The sequence below is a fragment of the Chelonoidis abingdonii genome, chromosome 6, assembly GCF_003597395.2.
Source record: "Chelonoidis abingdonii isolate Lonesome George chromosome 6, CheloAbing_2.0, whole genome shotgun sequence".
NCBI lineage: Eukaryota > Metazoa > Chordata > Testudines > Testudinidae > Chelonoidis > Chelonoidis abingdonii.
This window is the reverse complement of record NC_133774.1, coordinates 16,231,957-16,237,271: the sequence shown is the minus strand read 5'-3', so window position 1 is coordinate 16,237,271 and position 5,315 is coordinate 16,231,957. Positions and strand designations below refer to the sequence as shown.

The 5,315-nt window shown below is 57.1% G+C and overlaps 1 long non-coding RNA gene across 3 annotated transcripts in view; it reads left to right on the top strand.

Annotated features, from left to right (window-relative positions):
* The first annotated feature begins 4,749 nt into the window (after positions 1 to 4,749).
* LOC142046965 (uncharacterized) overlaps positions 4,750 to 5,315 on the top strand; it is an 8,760-nt gene continuing 8,194 nt past the window's right edge. Inside the window, exon 1 of one of the 3 annotated variants that reach the window (XR_012656065.1) lies at positions 4,750 to 4,824. This is a non-coding gene — a long non-coding RNA (uncharacterized LOC142046965). The other 2 variants (XR_012656066.1, XR_012656064.1) reach the window with 2 other exon arrangements.

The following is a 5,315-nucleotide window of genomic DNA, read 5'->3' as shown; positions in this document are numbered from 1 at the left end:
ACAAAAAATAAAAAATCACCAGCCCAGAAAAATTCACCCAGTTCCCCAGGAGCAGAGCAGCCAGTGGCCACTGATCACAGAAAAGCGTCAGGATCAGCTGGTTAGCAACCCACCAGGCGACACTCAGCAAAGTGCATGGGGGTGGTGGGGCAGAGCCCAGGGGCCTTCCCCGAAGTCCCAGAGACTGACCCCTTTCCAGCTGCCCCCGGCTTTGTCTCTTTCCCGGCCAGCACGGGCACCTGGTCTGTTCTCCAGCACGTCTGGGCTGATCCTTGCAGTGCAGGGGCCCGTCAGTTACCACCCTTGCCGTCTACAGGGTGTCGGCCATTCCTGCAGACCGTCGGCCATCACCCTGCCTAGGGGTCGCTGCACCTTACCTGCAATCACTAGCTATCGAGTCGCACAGAGGAAACTGGGCAACACACCATCTTCAGAGACAACGTTGAGAACATTCCCACTTCGTCCTGGGAGTGATGCCTCCCCCAGGCGGGAATGCAAGACACTGGGTGTTTGCTGGCACGGGAGGCACTGAGGACTCTGCCACCGGAGCCTCACCCCCAGCCCTGCTGCAGCCCCCCCTGGCAGCTCGGCTGTGGCCCTTGCCCAGCGAGAAAAAGAGGGACTGTCAGCGCCCAAGCCACCGGGCAAGCCCTAGCGTGGGGAGACACCCTGAACCCAACTGGCATGGAGACACAGGCCTGCGGCCGTGCTCCCAGCTCTGGGGAGGGTGGGGGGCTGCGTGCGCAGCCCCCTAGCGGTCACCACTGGCTTGGTTGCGGGGAGCCCCCCGGCCCCTCAGCTGCTGGGAGTGAACCTCAGAGCCACCGGCCCCCTGCAACGAGTCCAGCTGGAACGGGCACCTGGGAGACTTGAGTGACCCAGCCAGCGCTCTGAGGACACCCTGGGTGTCACGGAGCAGAAAGTTACAGCCTGGCCCTGGGGGTCACTTCAGAGCCCACGAGCTCGCTCGGACCCCCACTTGAGCCCCAGTCCGGAAACTCGGCAAGCCCCACTCTCCCGGCCGGAGCTCCGGCAAGCCCCGCTCTCCCCGCTCTCCTGCTGGAGCGTGCAAGCCCTGCTCTCCCCGCTCCTCCCGGTTGGAGCGTGGCAAGCCCCGCTCTCCCCGCCGGAGCTCCGGCAAGCCCCGCTCTCCCGGCTGGAGCGCGGCAACCCGCCTCTCCCGGCCGGAGCTCCGGCCAAGCCCGCTCTCCCCACTCTCCCGGCAGGAGCGCGGCAAGCCCCACTCTCCCCGCTGGAGCGTGGCCAAGCCCCGCTCCCAGCCGGAGCTCCGGCAAGCCCCGCTCTCCCCGCTTCCCCGGCAGGAGCGCCGCAAGCCCCACTCTCCCGCTGGAGTTGTTTGGCAAGCCCGCTCTTCCCGGGCCGGAGGCTCCGGCAAGCCCCGCTCTCCCGGCCGCGAGCGCGGCAAACCCCGCTCTCCCCGCCGGAGGCTCCTGCAAACCCCGCTCTCCCGGCCGGAGCGCGGCAAACCCCGCTCTCCCTGCCGGATGGCGCGGCCTAAACCCGCTCTCCGGCCGGAGCTCCGTACAAGCCCCGCTCTCCCAGCTCTCCGGCTGGGAGCGTGGCAACCGCTCTCCCCGCTCTCCCGGGCTGGACGTGGCAAAGCCCCGCTCTCCCCGCCTGGAGTCCGGCATACCCCGCTCTCCCCGTGGAGCCTCTGGCAAGCCCCGCTCTTCCCCGCCGGAGCTCCGGCAAGCCCCGGCTCTCCGGGCTGGGAGGTGCGGCCAAACCCCCGTCTCCCGGGCCGCGAGCTCCGGCAAGCCCCGCTCTCCCCGCTGGAGCTCTTGGCAAGCCCCGCTCTCCCCGCCGCGGAGCTCCGGCAAGCCCCGCTCTCCCGGCTGGAGCAGCGGCAAACCCCCTCTTCCCGGCAGGAGCGCGGCAAGCCCCGCTCTCCCGCTGGAAGCGTGGCCAAGCCCCCTCTCCCAGCCGGAGCTCCGGCAAGCCCCGCTCTTCCGGGCCGCGAGCGGCGGAAAACCCCGCCTCTCCCGGATCGCGAGGCTCCGCACACCCCGTCTCCCGGACGGAGCTTCCGGCAAGCCCCGCTCTCCCTCTCTCCAGGCTCTGCAGCCCAGGGCAGTGGAGTGCTAGCCTACCAGAGAGGCTGAAAAGGAATGCTGGATAAGTCCTAAATACCCTGGAGGCAAGAAAAACGCTGGTGCGAGTGGTCCACACCTGTATGACCCAGCGCTGCATCACCAGCGCTTGGTCTCGCTACCACCGGAAGCAGACCCAGGGTACAGCCAGCGCTGCAAACAGGGAGTTGCCAGCGCTGGCTGAGGCTTGTTAAGTGTAGACAACCTGCGCTAAGCTTGCAGCGCTGTAACCCCCTCACCACGCTGCAACTTGCAGAGGTGCTAGACAAGGCCTAAGAATTGTACCACCCCTAGTAAACCAATCATCACTTCAGGACCATGCGAGTTCATTTTGATCCAGAAGAAGACGTAGAGAACAGCCTGCAAATTTACCTTACAATCTACCTCTCATAAGGGTTGCCAAAGCAGACGAGTACATAAATAGCAAGGGCCCAAGAAGAAGCAGTAGTAGCCTACTCACCTGGCTGTCTGGTGGACATTAAAAACTGTGACTGCAGTCCCTCAGTTGAGGTTGTCAGAACCAGAAGGGCCACCCTGCCTCCAACATGCACCTCTGGTGCGCGGCTGTTCCCTCGGCTGCTGGTGTCTTCGGTCTGGGGAGTCCACAATGACAATTCTTTTTATCCAGCAGCAAAGTCTGGATAGCTCAGACCCTTATTATTTCTAAATGCTGGGTCTGCAAGCCACATCCCGGCCACTCTCAAACTTGTGTGTCCTGTCCTGGTTATCCCACTCAATTCCCCAGACCTCACCGAGACCTTGTTATTTAACACAATATGGACAGTAAATGAACACCTGCGGAAAAGGCTATACGGCAGTTCCTATATCCCACTTGGGCGTGAGCCCTGGCAAAGAAAACAGGGGCGATCGACAGGTGGCCCTTCCAACCGTCAGGCATTGGACATAGATGCTGGCGGGCCAAAGGCAGAGGCCTGTGCTTTCATTGCGAAAACAATATTGGTCTGTTTACCATGACGATACCAATGGGTAATAAATCGGCTCTAGCCATTTAGAACAAATCGCCATATCTTCCTCATGCAAGAGCCGGGTTCTTTTATGGAAGTGGTTTAAGGTAACCATGTTGCAATTTCTCTGCATAGGAAACTGGTTGTTTCGGAGATCCCCTAACATATCCTGTCTGAACCTTAGTGATTTTGTATGCTTGCAGTTAATCTCCGTTATATCCAGAATTGTGTCACCCAGGTGACTTGCCCCAAAAACAGGTGCTAAATTGCATGATTTTGGAACTATTCGCTGATGCAAACGAGGAGATAAGGAACAGTTAATTGTGGACCCAGTAATTTTGGGTCATGGCGTTGAGCTTGACCAAAGGAGGGATTGTTTGAATGTAGAATAATTATATTGTAAAAATAAGAACGGATAAAAAGAAATTGTCTGGCACCCTTTAAGGGCGGGGGAAAAAATTGTGGAATGTTGCAATTTTTTTCCCAAAAAGGGTTTTTTGGTTTTTTTTTCAAGGCGCGAAAACACAGACATTAGCACAGACAATTAGCACCGATTTAAGGGCAATTGGAAAGTATGGTAGCTCTTAGATCGATACCAATCAGTAAGGCGTGGAATATGCATGCTGTGTCACAGGTGCGTTCTTTCCTTCTGATTGCTTTTGTCCCTTTGTCTAACTCCTGCACCTTTCATCTGTATATAAATTACAGTAGCTTGTGTCTTGTTATTGGTGCTCCACATTATTCTGGGTGTATTAGCAGAGCGCTGTGCTAATAACAACAGTGGGCTGACAATACTGTGAGTCCTGAGTCTCAACTTTGACAATACCCACTTTCCCGAAATGTGGTATTCACCAAGAAAGCTTATGCTCCTAATACTTCTGTTAGTTAGTGCTACAGGACTCTGTCGCCTTTTACAAATTATCATGGGGAGTTCTGAAAGTTAATTTAATGACAGGGAGAGTTTAACTACCACATACTACTTTCTGCAGAGTGCCAACAGGAATTCTTCTTGCAAAGTAGCCACGTAGGATTTTTGTGATTTGGCGATTGGTGCGTAATGTGGGGGGAGCTTTTTATTAATTGCTGCTGTTAATGAATTATTATTATATTTTATAGTCTGGTACTGCCCAGGGCCCTTATTCCAGGATTCAGATATGTAATAAAAAAGATCTGGGGTTTTGGTTCCAGCCCACTTTCTGTGGTTATACCTGGTACCCTCCACATCCCCAGAGTTGGCTGCATTTCAGGCTCTGTGGGATTCTTTGACATGAAAGACGTTACATAAAAGTATCAAGTATCAGAGGGGTAGCTGTGTTAGTCTGGATCTGTAAAAAGCAACAAAGAATCCTGTGGCACCTTACAGACCAACAGAAGTATTGGAGCATAAGCTTTTGAGGATGAATACCCACTTTGTCAGGCTTTTTACATAAATGTGTATTAATTATACGTTTGAATTCACACAATTGACACTTTTGTCATTTTCTTAAAAGCTGGCGATCTCAATACTGGGGGAAAAAACAACTCCTTTAGTTTTAATGTTTTGCAGCACACTTTGAATTACCCAAATCCATGTTATCTGCAGACGGTCCCTTAGTGCCCTGCTCGTCTATCGCTCAGCTCAGCACCACCGCAGCTCTCCCTAACTAAAATCCCATCCCAGCTCCTAAGCTCTCGCGAGACTTTGAGGTTTCACGAAATCTCCCAGCAGCCCTTGTTCTTTCTTTTCCCCGGTGCGGGCGGCCCCTGAGGTGAGTCTGTTATGGCTGCTGCGCTCGGCTGTCCCGGATCCGGTTTCAATCCGTCGCCCCTCGGCGCCATCCTGCCCTGGGAGTTCCGGAGCCGGCACCGGGTGGCGAGGGGCCGGGCTCAGCCGCCTGTTGGCACCGATATTTCCGTGCCCGGGGGCCGCCACAGGGAGGACGAGGGAGGGGGAGCAAAATGGCGGACTCCGAGAGCCCCCGCATGGAGGCTCCGAATGACCCGGATGTGCCAGCTCGGGTGAGGCGCTGGGATGGGGACGCGGGGCGAGAGTCCGTATGTCCGGGCCAGACTTCGCGGTGAGGGGCTCGGACGTGGCGGTGAGCGGGGGTGGGGGAGGGGGACTGGGCTGGCTCACTGCAGGGGGGGGTAGGGGGACTGGGCTGGCTCACTACAGCGAGAGGGGGTACTGGGTTGGCTCGCGGCAGCCGGACGCGCGTTCTGTACGTGGCTCGCTAATCGCTGTCCTTGCCTCTCCCAC